Consider the following 24,080-nt stretch of genomic DNA (forward strand, 5'->3'; position numbering starts at 1 on the left):
AGAAAAATTCCACCCTCAGCTCTTATAGAGAGGTCCTTGGCCGATCAGGGTCGGGGGGGGGGACTGCCTCACCTTTTCACTGCTTTCTACAGTGGTAATGCTTTTGCAGAAGGGGCCTGTACAAGTGATTTTGTTCTGCGCTGTGGGAAAGTGACATTTATCCACTGACATTAACCAAACTACTTGCGCTGTTCAACGCACATGCATGCAGAGAAATAATGTTATGTTTTTTGGGGAAGGTCTAGAGGGTCCTGCTGATGATTCTTTTAAGCTGTCTGCTACTCTTGCTTTTACATAGTCTTCCCTGCCCAGGAATGTTTAAGGTATACTGTATGTCCCTCCCTTACAATGAAAACTCTGTTGAAAGCACAGAGGTACATAGGAATGGATCTGTTAAGAAATGAGACAAAAAGCCTGGAAAATGTAGAAACAGGTAGTATTTGGACTTAGCACATTTGACTGTGAGTCAGTTTATTGTATCAGTTGACCCACTGACCCCCTTACCTTTTGTGTAATACTTTTGCTCTCAGTGGGGTTGCCCAAAGTTCCCTTCTTAAAGCGGCTTTCTTATAAAAAAATCCTAGACCTGCTTTTTGTGGCACACATGCCTCATATCCCGTTGCAGTTGATAAAGTCACATCATCTCCCACCAGTACAAGCTGTAAAAGATTTCCAGGGCTTATCCAAGCAAACTAGACGTGGGTCGAAGGTTGAGCAATCATTAAATCAGCAGCAAAGTTAAAATTGAAATCAGCCTCAGAATCCTTTATAGGATGGTCCAACATCTGTTGCTTACAGGGCTCAATCGGACAGCCTCTTGTGCTGACGCCTTAAGCCACCTCCTGTTTTTGCCTTGTCCTTGATACAGCCATGGGCCCACATACACTCAGAGGTACCGAGTTTTTCTCATGTCTATGGGTCTATTGTGATGCTCTCAGGCTTGCATGACCCAGCCATTGTGATGGGGAGGGGGTTTTCATTTTGCAAGCACCCTGGAGCATTAATCTTTATATCTTTAAATATAATTGGCATTAAACTAAAACCCTTTAGGGCCAGATCAATACAGCAGCAAAGAATGCTTATTCGTTGTTGTTTGCCTCTTCATTTCATACCACCCGATATCTAAATGGTGTTTGGACTTTCTGCCCTCTGACATAAGGACATTTGGTATGGCAAACCTTTGACCAGAGGTCCTAATCAATGGTTTGATTGACTCTCCCTTTGCGCTTGCTTCTGCAACACATGTACTAATATTGGAATGATAATGGGAAAATTAAATCGGCCCCTGCTCTAAAGGATGACACGCACATTCGTAAAGCATTCACTATTTTTGGCACAGGACTGGACAGAAACTTTCTTAATTTGCAAGTCTTGATTTTTTAATAGATCTTTCTTTATTGAAGATTGAAATTGTATGTTCATTCATATTGCACGACAACACAATGCATTTTGCGCCAAATTCAACACTAATGCCTCAGGAGCCTTTTACTTGTGAGTCCTCTTGACTGAGTGAACAGCCCCGTCCCCTTCAATTTCTTGACTTGTACTTTTACAAGTGGCACGCTTCTTTTGTTTTTTTTTATCCCATTCTACCAAACTCAGTATTATCACTTTCCCCCTTGTTGTGCACTCCAGCGTAAACTGCTTTAAGGTGCTATTTGCAAATATCGCTCTGAACTACAGCTTTACTTGCTTCTGGGCCTTAATCTTTAAATGGGGCTGAGCAGTGTACTCCGGGTTTGGCTGCTTTTAGTTGGTTGATTTCTTTTTTGATTTCTGTAACTTTCAAACAGTCCCATTGTGAAATACCATTGCCACAATGTGCTGCAGTGCATGAAAACTTAAAATTAATGGTAGGGAGAGGGAGAGGGGCTGGGGGGAAGAGAGAGTGCGGGGGGGTGGGAGGGAGCGAGGGAGGGAGTGAGGGAAGGAGAGAGGGAGGAGAGAGAGAGAAAACAAAGAAAATATGGTATTTGGGGGCTATGTATTTGCATGGAAAAGATTTTAGCCTTTTAATCAAGTGGAAAGGGGCTCTGTGGTTGGTATCTCAGCCTGTTGATGCTTTGTTGAGTTGCTTGGAACATGCAAGGAAGGAGACCTGAAGCACTCCCGACCAGGTTGCATGTCTCCAAGTTACTGAAATCCCACAGACCTCCTCCCTGTGCCACAAACTTCTGGGCACTGAGCTCTGCAGTTGTTCCCCACAGGTCACCAAGTGTCCCAGATTTACTTTCTCAGAGTTGCTAGTTACTGCTACCCCACCTCGACCACTATATTTTCCCCATATACTTGCTACTGTGGAGTAAGCAGGGCTAAGAGAGAGGGAGTGGGGGTGTGCCTATGCAAATCATCTGCCAGTATGCTTCCTGGGAGGTCATTCCATCTCACCAGCTGACACCTGGGCAGCGGCAGGTAATTTGGAGAACAGACATATTCGGACAGGCCACAGAGCAAAAGCTGGGCCGTTGATTGAGGATCCCTTTAGCCATGTCTCCCTAAGTTACTGAGGTCCAGAAAAATTCCACCCTCAGCTCTTATAGAGAGGTCCTTGGCCGATCGTGGCCGATCAGGGTCGGGGGGGGACTGCACACTGCCCACCTTTTCACTGCTTTCTACAGCGGTTATGCTTTTGCAGAAGGGGCCTGTACAAGTGATTTTGTCTGCGCTGTGGGAAAGTGACATTTATCCACTGACATTAACCAAATTACTTGCGCTGTTCAACGCACATACATGCATAGAAATCATGTTATGTTTTTTGGGGAAGGTCTAGAGGGTCCTGCTGATGATTTATTAAGCTGTCTGCTACTCTTGCTTTTACATAGTCTTCCCTGCCCAGGCATGTTTAAGGCATACTGTATGTCCCTCCATTACAATGAAAACTCTGTTGAAAGCACAGAGGTACATAGGAATGGATCTGTTAAGAACTGAAACAAAAAGCCTGGAAAAATGTCGAAACGCGTAGGATTTGGACTTACAATTAACTGACTCACATTCAGATGTGCTATCCCTTGACCCACTGACCCCCTTTCCTTTTGTGTAATCCTTTTGTTCTCAGTAGGGTTTTCCAAAGTGGCTTTCAAATAAAAGATCCTAGACCTGCATTTTGTGGCACACATGCCTCATATCCCATTGCTCTTGATAAACTCACATCATCTCCCACCAATACAAGCTGTAAAAGATTTTCAGGGCTTAGCCAAGCAAACTAGACGCGGGTCGAAGGTTGAGCAATCCTTTAATCAGCAGCAAAGTTAACATTGAAATAAGCCTCAGAATCTCTTAAAGGATGGTCCAACATCTGTTGCTGGCAGTGCACAATGGGGCAGCCTGGGTGCTGACACCTTAAGCCATCTCCTATTCTTGCCTTGTCCTTGATCCGGCCATGGGCCCACATACACTCAGAGGTACAGAGTGTTTCTCATGTCTCTGGGTCTGCTGTGATGCTCTCACTCTTGCATCACCCAGCCATCGTGATGGGGAGAGGGGTGTCGATTTGCAAGCACCGTTGAGCATGAATCTTTTTATCTTTAAATATAATTGGCATTAAACCAAACCCTTTAGGACCAGATCAATAAAGCAGCAAAGAATGCTGATGTATTGCTGTTTGCCGCTTAATTCCATACCATCCGACATCTAAATGGTGTTTGGTCAAACGTTTGCCATATCAAATGTCCTTATGTTAAAGAGCAGAAAGTCCAGAGGTCCTAATCAATGGTTTGGTTGGCTCTCCCTTTGCGCTTGCCTTAAGGCGTCAGCCCGATTGCGCCCTGCAAGCAACCAGTGTTGGCCCATCCTTTAAGAGATTCTGAAGCTGATTTCAATGTTATTTTTGCTGCTGATTTAAGGATTGCTCAACCTTCGGCCCACGTCTAATTTCCTTGGCTATGCCCTTGACATCTTTTACAGCTTGTATTGGTGGGAGACGATGTGAGTTTATCAAGAGCAACGGGATATGAGGCATGTGGGCCATAAAAAACATGTCTAGGATCTTTTTTTATAAGAAAGTCTCTTTAAGTAGGGAACTTTGGACAACACTGCTGAGAGCAAAAGGATTACACAAAAGGTAAGCGGGTCAGTGGGTGAAGGGATAGCACATCTGACTGTGAGTCCGTTTATTGTAAGTCCAAATCCTACCTGTTTCAACATTTTTCCAGGCTTTTTGTTTCATTTCTTAACAGATCCATTCCTATGTACCTCAGCAAAACATGTACTAATATTGGAATGAAAATGGGAAAATAGAATTGGCCCCTGCTTCAAAGGATGACACGCACATTCGTAAAGCATTCACTATTTTTGGCACACGACAGGACAGAAACTTTCTTAATCTGCAAGTATTTATTTTTTAATACATCTTTTTTAATGAAGATTGAAATTGTATTTTCATACATAATACACGACAACACAATACATTTTGGGCCAAATTCAACACTAATGCCTCGGGAGACTTTTACTTGTGAGTCCTATTGACTGAATGAACAGCCCCATCTCCTTCAATTTCTTGACTTGTACTTTTAGAAGTGGCACGCTGCTTTAGTTTTTTATCCCATTCTACCAAACTCAGTATTATCACTTTTCCTCTTGTTGTGCACTCCAGCGTAAACTGCTTTAAGGAGCTATTTGCAAACATCGCTCTGAACTACAGCTTTACTTGCTTCTAGGCCTTAATCGTTAATTGTGGCTTAGCAGTGTACTCCGGATTTGGCTGCTTTTAGTTGGTTAATTCTTTTTTTATTTCTGTAACTTTCAAACAGTCCCATTGTGAAATACCATTGTCACAATGTGCTGCAGTGCAGGAAAACTTAAAATGAATGGTAGGGAGAGGAAGAGGGGGGGGGGTTATGGGGGATGGGAAGGAGGGAGGGAGGGAGGAGAGAGAGACAGAGAGAGAGAAAACAAAGAAAATATGGTTTTCGGGGGCTATGTGTTTGCATGGAAAAGATTTTAGGCTTTTAATCATGTGGAAAGGGGCTCTGTGGCTGGCATGGCAGCCTGTTGATGCTTTGTTGAGTTGCTTGGAACATGCAAGGAAGGAGACCTGAAGCACTCCCGACCAGGTTGCATGTCTCCAAGTTACTGAAATCCCACAGACCTTCTCCCCGTGCCACAAAGTTCTGGGAGATGAGCTCTGCAGTTGTTCCCCACAAGTCGCCAAGCTCCCCAGATTTACTTTCTCAGAGTTGCTAGTTACTGCTACCCTACCTCGACCACTATATTTTGCCCAGATACTTGCTACTGTGGAGTAAGCAGGGCTAAGAAAGAGAGCGAGGGGGTTTGCCTATGCAAATCATCTGCCAGGATCCTACCTGGGAGGTCATTCCATCTCACCAGCTGACACCTGGGCAGCGGCAGGTAATTTGGAGAACAGATATATACGGACAGGCCACAAAGCAAAGGCTGAGCTGTTGATTGAGGATCCCTTTTGCCATGTCTCCCTAAGTTACAGAGGTCCAGAAAATTCCACCCTCAGCTCTCATAGAGAGGTCCTTGGCCGATCGTGGCCGATCAGAGGAGGGAAGTGTCGGAGGTGACTGCACACTGCCTCACCTTCACTGCTTTCTACAGTGGTAATGCTTTTGCAGAAGGGGCCTGTACAAGTGATTTTGTTCTGCGCTGTGGGAAAGTGACATTTATCCACTGACATTAACCAAACTACTTGCGCTGTTCAACGCACATGCATGCAGAGAAATAATGTTATGTTTTTTGGGGAAGGTCTAGAGGGTCCTGCTGATGATTCTTTTAAGCTGTCTGCTACTCTTGCTTTTACATAGAGTCTTCTCTGCCCAGGAATGTTTAAGGTATACTGTATGTCCCTCCCTTACAATGAAAACTCTGTTGAAAGCACAGAGGTACATAGGAATGGATCTGTTAAGAAATTAGACAAAAAGCCTGGAAAATGTAGAAACAGGTAGTATTTGGATTTAGCACATTTGACTGTGAGTCAGTTTATTGTATCAGTTGACCCACTGACCCCCTTACCTTTTGTGTAATACGTTTGCTCTCAGTGGGGTTGCCCAAAGTTCCCTTCTTAAAGCGGCTTTCTTATAAAAAAATCCTAGACCTGCTTTTTGTGGCACACATGCCTCATATCCCGTTGCAGTTGATAAAGTCACATCATCTCCCACCAGTACAAGCTGTAAAAGATTTCCAGGGCTTATCCAAGCAAACTAGACGTGGGTCGAAGGTTGAGCAATCCTTAAATCAGCAGCAAAGTTAAAATTGAAATCAGCCTCAGAATCCTTTATAGGATGGTCCAACATCTGTTGCTTACAGGGCTCAATCGGACAGCCTCTGGTGCTGACGCCTTAAGCCACCTCCTGTTTTTGCCTTGTCCTTGATACAGCCATGGGCCCACATACACTCAGAGGTACCGAGATTTTCTCATGTCTATGGGTCTATTGTGATGCTCTCAGGCTTGTATGACCCAGCCATTGTGATGGGGAGGGGGTTTTCATTTTGCAAGCACCCTGGAGCATTAATCTTTATATCTTTAAATATAATTGGCATTAAACTAAAACCCTTTAGGGCCAGATCAATACAGCAGCAAAGAATGCTTATTCGTTGTTGTTTGCCTCTTCATTTCATACCACCCAATATCTAAATGGTGTTTGGACTTTCTGCCCTCTGACATAAGGACATTTGGTATGGCAAACCTTTGACCAGAGGTCCTAATCAATGGTTTGATTGACTCTCCCTTTGCGCTTGCTTCTGCAACACATGTACTAATATTGGAATGATAATGGGAAAATTAAATCGGCCCCTGCTCTAAAGGATGACACGCACATTCGTAAAGCATTCACCATTTTTGGCACATGACTGGACAGAAACTTTCTTAATTTGCAAGTCTTGGTTTTTTAATAGATCTTTCTTTATTGAAGATTGAAATTGTATGTTCATTCATATTACACGACAACACAATGCATTTTGCGCCAAATTCAACACTAATGCCTCAGGAGCCTTTTACTTGTGAGTCCTCTTGACTGAATGAACAGCCCCGTCCCCTTCAATTTCTTGACTTGTACTTTTACAAGTGGCACGCTTCTTTTGTTTTTTTTATCCCATTCTACCAAACTCAGTATTATCACTTTCCCCCTTGTTGTGCACTCCAGTGTAAACTGCTTTAAGGTGCTATTTGCAAATATCGCTCTGAACTACAGCTTTACTTGCTTCTGGGCCTTAATCTTTAAATGGGGCTGAGCAGTATACTCCGGGTTTGGCTGCTTTTAGTTGGTTGATTTCTTTTTTGATTTCTGTAACTTTCAAACAGTCCCATTGTGAAATACCATTGCCACAATGTGCTGCAGTGCATGAACACTTAAAATTAATGGTAGGGAGAGGGAGAGGGGCTGGGGGGAAGAGAGAGTGCGGGAGGGTGGGAGTGAGGGAAGGAGAGAGGGAGGAGAGAGAGAGAAAACAAAGAAAATATGGTATTTGGGGGCTATGTATTTGCATGGAAAAGATTTTAGCCTTTTAATCAAGTGGAAAGGGGCTCTGTGGTTGGTATCTCAGCCTGTTGATGCTTTGTTGAGTTGCTTGGAACATGCAAGGAAGGAGACCTGAAGCACTCCCGACCAGGTTGCATGTCTCCAAGTTACTGAAATCCCACAGACCTCCTCCCTGTGCCACAAACTTCTGGGCACTGAGCTCTGCAGTTGTTCCCCACAGGTCACCAAGTGTCCCAGATTTACTTTCTCAGAGTTGCTAGTTACTGCTACCCCACCTCGACCACTATATTTTCCCCATATACTTGCTACTGTGGAGTAAGCAGGGCTAAGAGAGAGGGAGTGGGGGTGTGCCTATGCAAATCATCTGCCAGTATGCTTCCTGGGAGGTCATTCCATCTCACCAGCTGACACCTGGGCAGCGGCAGGTAATTTGGAGAACAGACATATTCGGACAGGCCACAGAGCAAAAGCTGGGCCGTTGATTGAGGATCCCTTTAGCCATGTCTCCCTAAGTTACTGAGGTCCAGAAAAATTCCACCCTCAGCTCTTATAGAGAGGTCCTTGGCCGATCGTGGCCGATCAGGGTCGGGGGGGGGGACTGCACACTGCCCACCTTTTCACTGCTTTCTACAGCGGTTATGCTTTTGCAGAAGGGGCCTGTACAAGTGATTTTGTCTGCGCTGTGGGAAAGTGACATTTATCCACTGACATTAACCAAATTACTTGCGCTGTTCAACGCACATACATGCATAGAAATCATGTTATGTTTTTTGGGGAAGGTCTAGAGGGTCCTGCTGATGATTTATTAAGCTGTCTGCTACTCTTGCTTTTACATAGTCTTCCCTGCCCAGGCATGTTTAAGGCATACTGTATGTCCCTCCATTACAATGAAAACTCTGTTGAAAGCACAGAGGTACATAGGAATGGATCTGTTAAGAACTGAAACAAAAAGCCTGGAAAAATGTCGAAACGCATAGGATTTGGACTTACAATTAACTGACTCACATTCAGATGTGCTATCCCTTGACCCACTGACCCCCTTTCCTTTTGTGTAATCATTTTGTTCTCAGTAGGGTTTTCCAAAGTGGCTTTCAAATAAAAGATCCTAGACCTGCATTTTGTGGCACACATGCCTCATATCCCGTTGCTCTTGATAAACTCACATCATCTCCCACCAATACAAGCTGTAAAAGATTTTCAGGGCTTAGCCAAGCAAACTAGACGCGGGTCGAAGGTTGAGCAATCCTTTAATCAGCAGCAAAGTTAACATTGAAATAAGCCTCAGAATCTCTTAAAGGATGGTCCAACATCTGTTGCTGGCAGTGCACAATGGGGCAGCCTGGGTGCTGACACCTTAAGCCATCTCCTATTCTTGCCTTGTCCTTGATCCAGCCATGGGCCCACATACACTCAGAGGTACAGAGTGTTTCTCATGTCTCTGGGTCTGCTGTGATGCTCTCACTCTTGCATCACCCAGCCATCGTGATGGGGAGAGGGGTGTCGATTTGCAAGCACCGTTGAGCATGAATCTTTTTATCTTTAAATATAATTGGCATTAAACCAAACCCTTTAGGACCAGATCAATAAAGCAGCAAAGAATGCTGATGTATTGCTGTTTGCCGCTTAATTCCATACCATCCGACATCTAAATGGTGTTTGGTCAAACGTTTGCCATATCAAATATCCTTATGTTAAAGAGCAGAAAGTCCAGAGGTCCTAATCAATGGTTTGGTTGGCTCTCCCTTTGCGCTTGCCTTAAGGCGTCAGCCCGATTGCGCCCTGCAAGCAACCAGTGTTGGCCCATCCTTTAAGAGATTCTGAAGCTGATTTCAATGTTATTTTTGCTGCTGATTTAAGGATTGCTCAACCTTCGGCCCACGTCTAATTTCCTTGGCTATGCCCTTGACATCTTTTACAGCTTGTATTGGTGGGAGATGATGTGAGTTTATCAAGAGCAACGGGATATGAGGCATGTGGGCCATAAAAAACATGTCTAGGATCTTTTTTTATAAGAAAGTCTCTTTAAGTAGGGAACTTTGGACAACACTGCTGAGAGCAAAAGGATTACACAAAAGGTAAGCGGGTCAGTGGGTGAAGGGATAGCACATCTGACTGTGAGTCCGTTTATTGTAAGTCCAAATCCTACCTGTTTCAACATTTTTCCAGGCTTTTTGTTTCATTTCTTAACAGATCCATTCCTATGTACCTCAGCAAAACATGTACTAATATTGGAATGAAAATGGGAAAATAGAATTGGCCCCTGCTTCAAAGGATGACACGCACATTCGTAAAGCATTCACTATTTTTGGCACACGACAGGACAGAAACTTTCTTAATCTGCAAGTATTTATTTTTTAATACATCTTTTTTAATGAAGATTGAAATTGTATTTTCATACATAATACACGACAACACAATACATTTTGGGCCAAATTCAACACTAATGCCTCGGGAGACTTTTACTTGTGAGTCCTATTGACTGAATGAACAGCCCCATCTCCTTCAATTTCTTGACTTGTACTTTTAGAAGTGGGACGCTGCTTTAGTTTTTTATCCCATTCTACCAAACTCAGTATTATCACTTTTCCTCTTGTTGTGCACTCCAGCGTAAACTGCTTTAAGGAGCTATTTGCAAACATCGCTCTGAACTACAGCTTTACTTGCTTCTAGTCCTTAATCTTTAATTGTGGCTTAGCAGTGTACTCCGGATTTGGCTGCTTTTAGTTGGTTAATTCTTTTTTTATTTCTGTAACTTTCAAACAGTCCCATTGTGAAATACCATTGTCACAATGTGCAGCAGTGCAGGAAAAATTAAAATGAATGGTAGGGAGAGGAAGAGGGAGGGGGGGGGGTTATGGGGGATGGGAAGGAGGGAGGGAGGGAGGAGAGAGAGACAGAGAGAGAGAAAACAAAGAAAATATGGTTTTCGGGGGCTATGTGTTTGCTTGGAAAAGATTTTAGGCTTTTAATCATGTGGAAAGGGGGTCTGAGGCTGGCATGGCAGCCTGTTGATGCTTTGTTGAGTTGCTTGGAACATGCAAGGAAGGAGACCTGAAGCACTCCCGACCAGGTTGCATGTCTCCAAGTTACTGAAATCCCACAGACCTTCTCCCCGTGCCACAAAGTTCTGGGAGATGAGCTCTGCAGTTGTTCCCCACAAGTCGCCAAGCTCCCCAGATTTACTTTCTCAGAGTTGCTAGTTACTGCTACCCTACCTCGACCACTATATTTTGCCCAGATACTTGCTACTGTGGAGTAAGCAGGGCTAAGAAAGAGAGCGAGGGGGTTTGCCTATGCAAATCATCTGCCAGGATCCTACCTGGGAGGTCATTCCATCTCACCAGCTGACACCTGGGCAGCGGCAGGTAATTTGGAGAACAGATATATACGGACAGGCCACAAAGCAAAGGCTGAGCTGTTGATTGAGGATCCCTTTTGCCATGTCTCCCTAAGGTACAGAAGTCCAGAAAATTCCACCCTCAGCTCTCATAGAGAGGTCCTTGGCCGATCGTGGCCGATCAGAGGAGGGAAGTGTCGGAGGTGACTGCACACTGCCTCACCTTCACTGCTTTCTACAGTGGTAATGCTTTTGCAGAAGGGGCCTGTACAAGTGATTTTGTTCTGCGCTGTGGGAAAGTGACATTTATCCACTGACATTAACCAAACTACTTGCGCTGTTCAACGCACATGCATGCAGAGAAATAATGTTATGTTTTTTGGGGAAGGTCTAGAGGGTCCTGCTGATGATTCTTTAAAGCTGTCTGCTACTCTTGCTTTTACATAGAGTCTTCCCTGCCCAGGAATGTTTAAGGTATACTGTATGTCCCTCCCTTACAATGAAAACTCTGTTGAAAGCACAGAGGTACATAGGAATGGATCTGTTAAGAAATGAGACAAAAAGCCTGGAAAATGTAGAAACAGGTAGTATTTGGACTTAGCACATTTGACTGTGAGTCAGTTTATTGTATCAGTTGACCCACTGACCCCCTTACCTTTTGTGTAATACTTTTGCTCTCAGTGGGGTTGCCCAAAGTTCCCTTCTTAAAGCGGCTTTCTTATAAAAAAATCCTAGACCTGCTTTTTGTGGCACACATGCCTCATATCCCGTTGCAGTTGATAAAGTCACATCATCTCCCACCAGTACAAGCTGTAAAAGATTTCCAGGGCTTATCCAAGCAAACTAGACGTGGGTCGAAGGTTGAGCAATCCTTAAATCGGCAGCAAAGTTAAAATTGAAATCAGCCTCAGAATCCTTTATAGGATGGTCCAACATCTGTTGCTTACAGGGCTCAATCGGACAGCCTCTGGTGCTGACGCCTTAAGCCACCTCCTGTTTTTGCCTTGTCCTTGATACAGCCATGGGCCCACATACACTCAGAGGTACCGAGATTTTCTCATGTCTATGGGTCTATTGTGATGCTCTCAGGCTTGTATGACCCAGCCATTGTGATGGGGAGGGGGTTTTCATTTTGCAAGCACCCTGGAGCATTAATCTTTATATCTTTAAATATAATTGGCATTAAACTAAAACCCTTTAGGGCCAGATCAATACAGCAGCAAAGAATGCTTATTCGTTGTTGTTTGCCTCTTCATTTCATACCACCCGATATCTAAATGGTGTTTGGACTTTCTGCCCTCTGACATAAGGACATTTGGTATGGCAAACCTTTGACCAGAGGTCCTAATCAATGGTTTGATTGACTCTCCCTTTGCGCTTGCTTCTGCAACACATGTACTAATATTGGAATGATAATGGGAAAATTAAATCGGCCCCTGCTCTAAAGGATGACACGCACATTCGTAAAGCATTCACTATTTTTGGCACATGACTGGACAGAAACTTTCTTAATTTGCAAGTCTTGATTTTTTAATAGATCTTTCTTTATTGAAGATTGAAATTGTATGTTCATTCATATTACACGACAACACAATGCATTTTGCGCCAAATTCAACACTAATGCCTCAGGAGCCTTTTACTTGTGAGTCCTCTTGACTGAATGAACAGCCCCGTCCCCTTCAATTTCTTGACTTGTACTTTTACAAGTGGCACGCTTCTTTTGTTTTTTTTATCCCATTCTACCAAACTCAGTATTATCACTTTCCCCCTTGTTGTGCACTCCAGCGTAAACTGCTTTAAGGTGCTATTTGCAAATATCGCTCTGAACTACAGCTTTACTTGCTTCTGGGCCTTAATCTTGAAATGGGGCTGAGCAGTGTACTCCGGGTTTGGCTGCTTTTAGTTGGTTGATTTCTTTTTTGATTTCTGTAACTTTCAAACAGTCCCATTGTGAAATACCATTGCCACAATGTGCTGCAGTGCATGAAAACTTAAAATTAATGGGAGGGAGAGGGGCTGGGGGGAAGAGAGAGTGCGGGAGGGTGGGAGGGAGCGAGGGAGGGAGTGAGGGAAGGAGAGAGGGAGGAGAGAGAGAGAAAACAAAGAAAATATGGTATTTGGGGGCTATGTATTTGCATGGAAAAGATTTTAGCCTTTTAATCAAGTGGAAAGGGGCTCTGTGGTTGGTATCTCAGCCTGTTGATGCTTTGTTGAGTTGCTTGGAACATGCAAGGAAGGAGACCTGAAGCACTCCCGACCAGGTTGCATGTCTCCAAGTTACTGAAATCCCACAGACCTCCTCCCTGTGCCACAAACTTCTGGGCACTGAGCTCTGCAGTTGTTCCCCACAGGTCACCAAGTGTCCCAGATTTACTTTCTCAGAGTTGCTAGTTACTGCTACCCCACCTCGACCACTATATTTTCCCCATATACTTGCTACTGTGGAGTAAGCAGGGCTAAGAGAGAGGGAGTGGGGGTGTGCCTATGCAAATCATCTGCCAGTATGCTTCCATCTCACCAGCTGACACCTGGGCAGCGGCAGGTAATTTGGAGAACAGACATATTCGGACAGGCCACAGAGCAAAAGCTGGGCCGTTGATTGAGGATCCCTTTAGCCATGTCTCCCTAAGTTACTGAGGTCCAGAAAAATTCCACCCTCAGCTCTTATAGAGAGGTCCTTGGCCGATCGTGGCCGATCAGGGTCGGGGGGGGGGGACTGCACACTGCCTCACCTTTTCACTGCTTTCTACAGCGGTTATGCTTTTGCAGAAGGGGCCTGTACAAGTGATTTTGTCTGCGCTGTGGGAAAGTGACATTTATCCACTGACATTAACCAAATTACTTGCGCTGTTCAACGCACATACATGCATAGAAATCATGTTATGTTTTTTGGTGAAGGTCTAGAGGGTCCTGCTGATGATTTATTAAGCTGTCTGCTACTCTTGCTTTTATATAGTCTTCACTGCCCAGGCATGTTTAAGGCATACTGTATGTCCCTCCATTACAATGAAAACTCTGTTGAAAGCACAGAGGTACATAGGAATGGATCTGTTAAGAACTGAAACAAAAAGCCTGGAAAAATGTCGAAACGCGTAGGATTTGGACTTACAATTAACTGACTCACATTCAGATGTGCTATCCCTTGACCCACTGACCCCCTTTCCTTTTGTGTAATCCTTTTGTTCAATCCTTTTGTTCTCAGTAGGGTTTTCCAAAGTGGCTTTCAAATAAAAGATCCTAGACCTGCATTTTGTGGCACACATGCCTCATATCCCGTTGCTCTTGATAAACTCACATCATCTCCCACCAATACAAGCTGTAAAAGATTTTCAGGGCTTAGCCAAGCAAACTAGACGCGGGTCGAAGGTTGAGCAATCCTTTAATCAGCAGCAAAGTTAACATTGAAATAAGCCTCAGAATCTCTTAAAGGATGGTCCAACATCTGTTGCTGGCAGTGCACAATGGGGCAGCCTGGGTGCTGACACCTTAAGCCATCTCCTATTCTTGCCTTGTCCTTGATCCAGCCATGGGCCCACATACACTCAGAGGTACAGAGTGTTTCTCATGTCTCTGGGTCTGCTGTGATGCTCTCACTCTTGCATCACCCAGCCATCGTGATGGGGAGAGGGGTGTCGATTTGCAAGCACCGTTGAGCATGAATCTTTTTATCTTTAAATATAATTGGCATTAAACCAAACCCTTTAGGACCAGATCAATAAAGCAGCAAAGAATGCTGATGTATTGCTGTTTGCCGCTTAATTCCATACCATCCGACATCTAAATGGTGTTTGGTCAAACGTTTGCCATATCAAATGTCCTTATGTTAAAGAGCAGAAAGTCCAGAGGTCCTAATCAATGGTTTGGTTGGCTCTCCCTTTGCGCTTGCCTTAAGGCGTCAGCCCGATTGCGCCCTGCAAGCAACCAGTGTTGGCCCATCCTTTAAGAGATTCTGAAGCTGATTTCAATGTTATTTTTGCTGCTGATTTAAGGATTGCTCAACCTTCGGCCCACGTCTAATTTCCTTGGCTATGCCCTTGACATCTTTTACAGCTTGTATTGGTGGGAGATGATGTGAGTTTATCAAGAGCAACGGGATATGAGGCATGTGGGCCATAAAAAACATGTCTAGGATCTTTTTTTATAAGAAAGTCTCTTTAAGTAGGGAACTTTGGACAACACTGCTGAGAGCAAAAGGATTACACAAAAGGTAAGCGGGTCAGTGGGTGAAGGGATAGCACATCTGACTGTGAGTCCGTTTATTGTAAGTCCAAATCCTACCTGTTTCAACATTTTTCCAGGCTTTTTGTTTCATTTCTTAACAGATCCATTCCTATGTACCTCAGCAAAACATGTACTAATATTGGAATGAAAATGGGAAAATAGAATTGGCCCCTGCTTCAAAGGATGACACGCACATTCGTAAAGCATTCACTATTTTTGGCACACGACAGGACAGAAACTTTCTTAATCTGCAAGTATTTATTTTTTAATACATCTTTTTTAATGAAGATTGAAATTGTATTTTCATACATAATACACGACAACACAATACATTTTGGGCCAAATTCAACACTAATGCCTCGGGAGACTTTTACTTGTGAGTCCTATTGACTGAATGAACAGCCCCATCTCCTTCAATTTCTTGACTTGTACTTTTAGAAGTGGCACGCTGCTTTAGTTTTTTATCCCATTCTACCAAACTCAGTATTATCACTTTTCCTCTTGTTGTGCACTCCAGCGTAAACTGCTTTAAGGAGCTATTTGCAAACATCGCTCTGAACTACAGCTTTACTTGCTTCTAGGCCTTAATCTTTAATTGTGGCTTAGCAGTGTACTCCGGATTTGGCTGCTTTTAGTTGGTTAATTCTTTTTTTATTTCTGTAACTTTCAAACAGTCCCATTGTGAAATACCATTGTCACAATGTGCTGCAGTGCAGGAAAACTTAAAATGAATGGTAGGGAGAGGAAGAGGGAGGGGTTATGGGGGATGGGAAGGAGGGAGGGAGGGAGGAGAGAGAGACAGAGAGAGAGAAAACAAAGAAAATATGGTTTTCGGGGGCTATGTGTTTGCTTGGAAAAGATTTTAGGCTTTTAATCATGTGGAAAGGGGGTCTGAGGCTGGCATGGCAGCCTGTTGATGCTTTGTTGAGTTGCTTGGAACATGCAAGGAAGGAGACCTGAAGCACTCCCGACCAGGTTGCATGTCTCCAAGTTACTGAAATCCCACAGACCTTCTCCCCGTGCCACAAAGTTCTGGGAGATGAGCTCTGCAGTTGTTCCCCACAAGTCGCCAAGCTCCCCAGATTTACTTTCTCAGAGTTGCTAGTTACTGCTACCCTACCTCGACCACTATATTTTGCCCAGATACTTGCTACTGTGGAGTAAGCAGGGCTAAGAAAGAGAGCGAGGGGGTTTGCCTATGCAAATCATCTGCCAGGATCCTACCTGGGAGGTCATTCCATCTCACCAGCTGACACCTGGGCAGCGGCAGGTAATTTGGAGAACAGATATATACGGACAGGCCACAAAGCAAAGGCTGAGCTGTTGATTGAGGATCCCTTTTGCCATGTCTCCCTAAGTTACAGAGGTCCAGAAAATTCCACCCTCAGCTCTCATAGAGAGGTCCTTGGCCGATCGTGGCCGATCAGAGGAGGGAAGTGTCGGAGGTGACTGCACACTGCCTCACCTTCACTGCTTTCTACAGTGGTAATGCTTTTGCAGAAGGGGCCTGTACAAGTGATTTTGTTCTGCGCTGTGGGAAAGTGACATTTATCCACTGACATTAACCAAACTACTTGTGCTGTTCAACGCACATGCATGCAGAGAAATAATGTTATGTTTTTTGGGGAAGGTCTAGAGGGTCCTGCTGATGATTATTTAAAAGCAAGAGTAGCAGACAGCTTAAAAGAGAGTCTTCCCTGCCCAGGAATGTTTAAGGTATACTGTATGTCCCTCCCTTACAATGAAAACTCTGTTGAAAGCACAGAGGTACATAGGAATGGATCTGTTAAGAAATGAGACAAAAAGCCTGGAAAATGTAGAAACAGGTAGTATTTGGATTTAGCACATTTGACTGTGAGTCAGTTTATTGTATCAGTTGACCCACTGACCCCCTTACCTTTTGTGTAATACTTTTGCTCTCAGTGGGGTTGCCCAAAGTTCCCTTCTTAAAGCGGCTTTCTTATAAAAAAATCCTAGACCTGCTTTTTGTGGCACACATGCCTCATATCCCGTTGCAGTTGATAAAGTCACATCATCTCCCACCAGTACAAGCTGTAAAAGATTTCCAGGGCTTATCCAAGCAAACTAGACGTGGGTCGAAGGTTGAGCAATCCTTAAATCAGCAGCAAAGTTAAAATTGAAATCAGCCTCAGAATCCTTTATAGGATGGTCCAACATCTGTTGCTTACAGGGCTCAATCGGACAGCCTCTGGTGCTGACACCTTAAGCCACCTCCTGTTTTTGCCTTGTCCTTGATACAGCCATGGGCCCACATACACTCAGAGGTACCGAGATTTTCTCATGTCTATGGGTCTATTGTGATGCTCTCAGGCTTGTATGACCCAGCCATTGTGATGGGGAGGGGGTTTTCATTTTGCAAGCACCCTGGAGTATTAATCTTTATATCTTTAAATATAATTGGCATTAAACTAAAACCCTTTAGGGCCTGATCAATACAGCAGCAAAGAATGCTTATTCGTTGTTGTTTGCCTCTTCATTTCATACCACCCGATATCTAAATGGTGTTTGGACTTTCTGCCCTCTGACATAAGGACATTTGGTATGGCAAACCTTTGACCAGAGGTCCTAATCAATGGTTTGATTGACTCTCCCTTTGCGCTTGCTTCTGCAACACATGTACTAATATTGGAATGATAATGGGAAAATTAAATCGGCCCCTGCTCTAAAGGATGACACGCACATTCGTAAAGCATTCACTATTTTTGGCACAGGACTGGACAGAAACTTTCTTAATTTGCAAGTCTTGATTTTTTAATAGATCTTTCTTTATTGAAGATTGAAATTGTATGTTCATTCATATTGCACGACAACACAATGCATTTTGCGCCAAATTCAACACTAATGCCTCAGGAGCCTTTTACTTGTGAGTCCTCTTGACTGAGTGAACAGCCCCGTCCCCTTCAATTTCTTGACTTGTACTTTTACAAGTGGCACGCTTCTTTTGTTTTTTTTTATCCCATTCTACCAAACTCAGTATTATCACTTTCCCCCTTGTTGTGCACTCCAGCGTAAACTGCTTTAAGGTGCTATTTGCAAATATCGCTCTGAACTACAGCTTTACTTGCTTCTGGGCCTTAATCTTTAAATGGGGCTGAGCAGTGTACTCCGGGTTTGGCTGCTTTTAGTTGGTTGATTTCTTTTTTGATTTCTGTAACTTTCAAACAGTCCCATTGTGAAATACCATTGCCACAATGTGCTGCAGTGCATGAAAACTTAAAATTAATGGTAGGGAGAGGGAGAGGGGCTGGGGGGAAGAGAGAGTGCGGGGGGGTGGGAGGGAGCGAGGGAGGGAGTGAGGGAAGGAGAGAGGGAGGAGAGAGAGAGAAAACAAAGAAAATATGGTATTTGGGGGCTATGTATTTGCATGGAAAAGATTTTAGCCTTTTAATCAAGTGGAAAGGGGCTCTGTGGTTGGTATCTCAGCCTGTTGATGCTTTGTTGAGTTGCTTGGAACATGCAAGGAAGGAGACCTGAAGCACTCCCGACCAGGTTGCATGTCTCCAAGTTACTGAAATCCCACAGACCTCCTCCCTGTGCCACAAACTTCTGGGCACTGAGCTCTGCAGTTGTTCCCCACAGGTCACCAAGTGTCCCAGATTTACTTTCTCAGAGTTGCTAGTTACTGCTACCCCACCTCGACCACTATATTTTCCCCATATACTTGCTACTGTGGAGTAAGCAGGGCTAAGAGAGAGGGAGTGGGGGTGTGCCTATGCAAATCATCTGCCAGTATGCTTCCTGGGAGGTCATTCCATCTCACCAGCTGACACCTGGGCAGCGGCAGGTAATTTGGAGAACAGACATATTCGGACAGGCCACAGAGCAAAAGCTGGGCCGTTGATTGAGGATCCCTTTAGCCATGTCTCCCTAAGTTACTGAGGTCCAGAAAAATTCCACCCTCAGCTCTTATAGAGAGGTCCTTGGCCGATCAGGGTCGGGGGGGGACTGCACACTGCCCACCTTTTCACTGCTTTCTACAGCGGTTATGCTTTTGCAGAAGGGGCCTGTACAAGTGATTTTGTCTGCGCTGTGGGAAAGTGACATTTATCCACTGACATTAACCAAATTACTTGCGCTGTTCAACGCACATACATGCATAGAAATCATGTTATGTTTTTTGGGGAAGGTCTAGAGGGTCCTGCTGATGATTTATTAAGCTGTCTGCTACTCTTGCTTTTACATAGTCTTCCCTGCCCAGGCATGTTTAAGGCATACTGTATGTCCCTCCATTACAATGAAAACTCTGTTGAAAGCACAGAGGTACATAGGAATGGATCTGTTAAGAACTGAAACAAAAAGCCTGGAAAAATGTCGAAACGCGTAGGATTTGGACTTACAATTAACTGACTCACATTCAGATGTGCTATCCCTTGACCCACTGACCCCCTTTCCTTTTGTGTAATCCTTTTGTTCTCAGTAGGGTTTTCCAAAGTGGCTTTCAAATAAAAGATCCTAGACCTGCATTTTGTGGCACACATGCCTCATATCCCATTGCTCTTGATAAACTCACATCATCTCCCACCAATACAAGCTGTAAAAGATTTTCAGGGCTTAGCCAAGCAAACTAGACGCGGGTCGAAGGTTGAGCAATCCTTTAATCAGCAGCAAAGTTAACATTGAAATAAGCCTCAGAATCTCTTAAAGGATGGTCCAACATCTGTTGCTGGCAGTGCACAATGGGGCAGCCTGGGTGCTGACACCTTAAGCCATCTCCTATTCTTGCCTTGTCCTTGATCCGGCCATGGGCCCACATACACTCAGAGGTACAGAGTGTTTCTCATGTCTCTGGGTCTGCTGTGATGCTCTCACTCTTGCATCACCCAGCCATCGTGATGGGGAGAGGGGTGTCGATTTGCAAGCACCGTTGAGCATGAATCTTTTTATCTTTAAATATAATTGGCATTAAACCAAACCCTTTAGGACCAGATCAATAAAGCAGCAAAGAATGCTGATGTATTGCTGTTTGCCGCTTAATTCCATACCATCCGACATCTAAATGGTGTTTGGTCAAACGTTTGCCATATCAAATGTCCTTATGTTAAAGAGCAGAAAGTCCAGAGGTCCTAATCAATGGTTTGGTTGGCTCTCCCTTTGCGCTTGCCTTAAGGCGTCAGCCCGATTGCGCCCTGCAAGCAACCAGTGTTGGCCCATCCTTTAAGAGATTCTGAAGCTGATTTCAATGTTATTTTTGCTGCTGATTTAAGGATTGCTCAACCTTCGGCCCACGTCTAATTTCCTTGGCTATGCCCTTGACATCTTTTACAGCTTGTATTGGTGGGAGACGATGTGAGTTTATCAAGAGCAACGGGATATGAGGCATGTGGGCCATAAAAAACATGTCTAGGATCTTTTTTTATAAGAAAGTCTCTTTAAGTAGGGAACTTTGGACAACACTGCTGAGAGCAAAAGGATTACACAAAAGGTAAGCGGGTCAGTGGGTGAAGGGATAGCACATCTGACTGTGAGTCCGTTTATTGTAAGTCCAAATCCTACCTGTTTCAACATTTTTCCAGGCTTTTTGTTTCATTTCTTAACAGATCCATTCCTATGTACCTCAGCAAAACATGTACTAATATTGGAATGAAAATGGGAAAATAGAATTGGCCCCTGCTTCAAAGGATGACACGCACATTCGTAAAGCATTCACTATTTTTGGCACACGACAGGACAGAAACTTTCTTAATCTGCAAGTATTTATTTTTTAATACATCTTTTTTAATGAAGATTGAAATTGTATTTTCATACATAATACACGACAACACAATACATTTTGGGCCAAATTCAACACTAATGCCTCGGGAGACTTTTACTTGTGAGTCCTATTGACTGAATGAACAGCCCCATCTCCTTCAATTTCTTGACTTGTACTTTTAGAAGTGGCACGCTGCTTTAGTTTTTTATCCCATTCTACCAAACTCAGTATTATCACTTTTCCTCTTGTTGTGCACTCCAGCGTAAACTGCTTTAAGGAGCTATTTGCAAACATCGCTCTGAACTACAGCTTTACTTGCTTCTAGGCCTTAATCGTTAATTGTGGCTTAGCAGTGTACTCCGGATTTGGCTGCTTTTAGTTGGTTAATTCTTTTTTTATTTCTGTAACTTTCAAACAGTCCCATTGTGAAATACCATTGTCACAATGTGCTGCAGTGCAGGAAAACTTAAAATGAATGGTAGGGAGAGGAAGAGGGGGGGGGGGTTATGGGGGATGGGAAGGAGGGAGGGAGGGAGGAGAGAGAGACAGAGAGAGAGAAAACAAAGAAAATATGGTTTTCGGGGGCTATGTGTTTGCATGGAAAAGATTTTAGGCTTTTAATCATGTGGAAAGGGGCTCTGTGGCTGGCATGGCAGCCTGTTGATGCTTTGTTGAGTTGCTTGGAACATGCAAGGAAGGAGACCTGAAGCACTCCCGACCAGGTTGCATGTCTCCAAGTTACTGAAATCCCACAGACCTTCTCCCCGTGCCACAAAGTTCTGGGAGATGAGCTCTGCAGTTGTTCCCCACAAGTCGCCAAGCTCCCCAGATTTACTTTCTCAGAGTTGCTAGTTACTGCTACCCTACCTCGACCACTATATTTTGCCCAGATACTTGCTACTGTGGAGTAAGCAGGGCTAAGAAAGAGAGCGAGGGGGTTTGCCTATGCAAATCATCTGCCAGGATCCTACCTGGGAGGTCATTCCATCTCACCAGCTGACACCTGGGCAGCGGCAGGTAATTTGGAGAACAGATATATACGGACAGGCCACAAAGCAAAGGCTGAGCTGTTGATTGAGGATCCCTTTTGCCATGTCTCCCTAAGTTACAGAGGTCCAGAAAATTCCACCCTCAGCTCTCATAGAGAGGTCCTTGGCCGATCGTGGCCGATCAGAGGAGGGAAGTGTCGGAGGTGACTGCACACTGCCTCACCTTCACTGCTTTCTACAGTGGTAATGCTTTTGCAGAAGGGGCCTGTACAAGTGATTTTGTTCTGCGCTGTGGGAAAGTGACATTTATCCACTGACATTAACCAAACTACTTGCGCTGTTCAACGCACATGCATGCAGAGAAATAATGTTATGTTTTTTGGGGAAGGTCTAGAGGGTCCTGCTGATGATTCTTTTAAGCTGTCTGCTACTCTTGCTTTTACATAGAGTCTTCTCTGCCCAGGAATGTTTAAGGTATACTGTATGTCCCTCCCTTACAATGAAAACTCTGTTGAAAGCACAGAGGTACATAGGAATGGATCTGTTAAGAAATTAGACAAAAAGCCTGGAAAATGTAGAAACAGGTAGTATTTGGATTTAGCACATTTGACTGTGAGTCAGTTTATTGTATCAGTTGACCCACTGACCCCCTTACCTTTTGTGTAATACGTTTGCTCTCAGTGGGGTTGCCCAAAGTTCCCTTCTTAAAGCGGCTTTCTTATAAAAAAATCCTAGACCTGCTTTTTGTGGCACACATGCCTCATATCCCGTTGCAGTTGATAAAGTCACATCATCTCCCACCAGTACAAGCTGTAAAAGATTTCCAGGGCTTATCCAAGCAAACTAGACGTGGGTCGAAGGTTGAGCAATCCTTAAATCAGCAGCAAAGTTAAAATTGAAATCAGCCTCAGAATCCTTTATAGGATGGTCCAACATCTGTTGCTTACAGGGCTCAATCGGACAGCCTCTGGTGCTGACGCCTTAAGCCACCTCCTGTTTTTGCCTTGTCCTTGATACAGCCATGGGCCCACATACACTCAGAGGTACCGAGATTTTCTCATGTCTATGGGTCTATTGTGATGCTCTCAGGCTTGTATGACCCAGCCATTGTGATGGGGAGGGGGTTTTCATTTTGCAAGCACCCTGGAGCATTAATCTTTATATCTTTAAATATAATTGGCATTAAACTAAAACCCTTTAGGGCCAGATCAATACAGCAGCAAAGAATGCTTATTCGTTGTTGTTTGCCTCTTCATTTCATACCACCCAATATCTAAATGGTGTTTGGACTTTCTGCCCTCTGACATAAGGACATTTGGTATGGCAAACCTTTGACCAGAGGTCCTAATCAATGGTTTGATTGACTCTCCCTTTGCGCTTGCTTCTGCAACACATGTACTAATATTGGAATGATAATGGGAAAATTAAATCGGCCCCTGCTCTAAAGGATGACACGCACATTCGTAAAGCATTCACTATTTTTGGCACATGACTGGACAGAAACTTTCTTAATTTGCAAGTCTTGGTTTTTTAATAGATCTTTCTTTATTGAAGATTGAAATTGTATGTTCATTCATATTACACGACAACACAATGCATTTTGCGCCAAATTCAACACTAATGCCTCAGGAGCCTTTTACTTGTGAGTCCTCTTGACTGAATGAACAGCCCCGTCCCCTTCAATTTCTTGACTTGTACTTTTACAAGTGGCACGCTTCTTTTGTTTTTTTTATCCCATTCTACCAAACTCAGTATTATCACTTTCCCCCTTGTTGTGCACTCCAGTGTAAACTGCTTTAAGGTGCTATTTGCAAATATCGCTCTGAACTACAGCTTTACTTGCTTCTGGGCCTTAATCTTTAAATGGGGCTGAGCAGTATACTCCGGGTTTGGCTGCTTTTAGTTGGTTGATTTCTTTTTTGATTTCTGTAACTTTCAAACAGTCCCATTGTGAAATACCATTGCCACAATGTGCTGCAGTGCATGAACACTTAAAATTAATGGTAGGGAGAGGGAGAGGGGCTGGGGGGAAGAGAGAGTGCGGGAGGGTGGGAGTGAGGGAAGGAGAGAGGGAGGAGAGAGAGAGAAAACAAAGAAAATATGGTATTTGGGGGCTATGTATTTGCATGGAAAAGATTTTAGCCTTTTAATCAAGTGGAAAGGGGCTCTGTGGTTGGTATCTCAGCCTGTTGATGCTTTGTTGAGTTGCTTGGAACATGCAAGGAAGGAGACCTGAAGCACTCCCGACCAGGTTGCATGTCTCCAAGTTACTGAAATCCCACAGACCTCCTCCCTGTGCCACAAACTTCTGGGCACTGAGCTCTGCAGTTGTTCCCCACAGGTCACCAAGTGTCCCAGATTTACTTTCTCAGAGTTGCTAG

The 24,080-nt window shown here is 44.0% G+C and overlaps 5 non-coding genes across 5 annotated transcripts; all 5 read left to right on the forward strand.

The window, feature by feature from the left end:
• Positions 1-1,225: 1,225 nt before the first annotated feature.
• LOC138560711 (U6 spliceosomal RNA) lies at positions 1,226-1,332 on the forward strand. The gene has a single exon (XR_011299177.1). It is a non-coding gene; the product is annotated as a U6 spliceosomal RNA (small nuclear RNA).
• A 5,362-nt stretch (positions 1,333-6,694) lies between these two features.
• LOC138560750 (U6 spliceosomal RNA) lies at positions 6,695-6,801 on the forward strand. Its single transcript, XR_011299216.1, has one exon. It is a non-coding gene; the product is annotated as a U6 spliceosomal RNA (small nuclear RNA).
• Positions 6,802-12,152: 5,351 nt separating this feature from the next.
• On the forward strand, positions 12,153-12,259 carry LOC138560798 (U6 spliceosomal RNA). Its single transcript, XR_011299264.1, has one exon. It is a non-coding gene; the product is annotated as a U6 spliceosomal RNA (small nuclear RNA).
• A 5,356-nt stretch (positions 12,260-17,615) lies between these two features.
• Positions 17,616-17,722, forward strand: LOC138560809 (U6 spliceosomal RNA). Its single transcript, XR_011299275.1, has one exon. It is a non-coding gene; the product is annotated as a U6 spliceosomal RNA (small nuclear RNA).
• Positions 17,723-23,075: 5,353 nt separating this feature from the next.
• Positions 23,076-23,182, forward strand: LOC138560820 (U6 spliceosomal RNA). Its single transcript, XR_011299286.1, has one exon. It is a non-coding gene; the product is annotated as a U6 spliceosomal RNA (small nuclear RNA).
• The last annotated feature ends 898 nt before the right edge of the window (positions 23,183-24,080 follow it).

Source organism: Ambystoma mexicanum, unplaced genomic scaffold (genome assembly GCF_040938575.1).
Source record: "Ambystoma mexicanum isolate Mex_15411 unplaced genomic scaffold, UKY_AmexF1_1 Mex_scaf48, whole genome shotgun sequence".
In the NCBI taxonomy this organism is placed as follows: Eukaryota; Metazoa; Chordata; class Amphibia; order Caudata; family Ambystomatidae; genus Ambystoma; species Ambystoma mexicanum.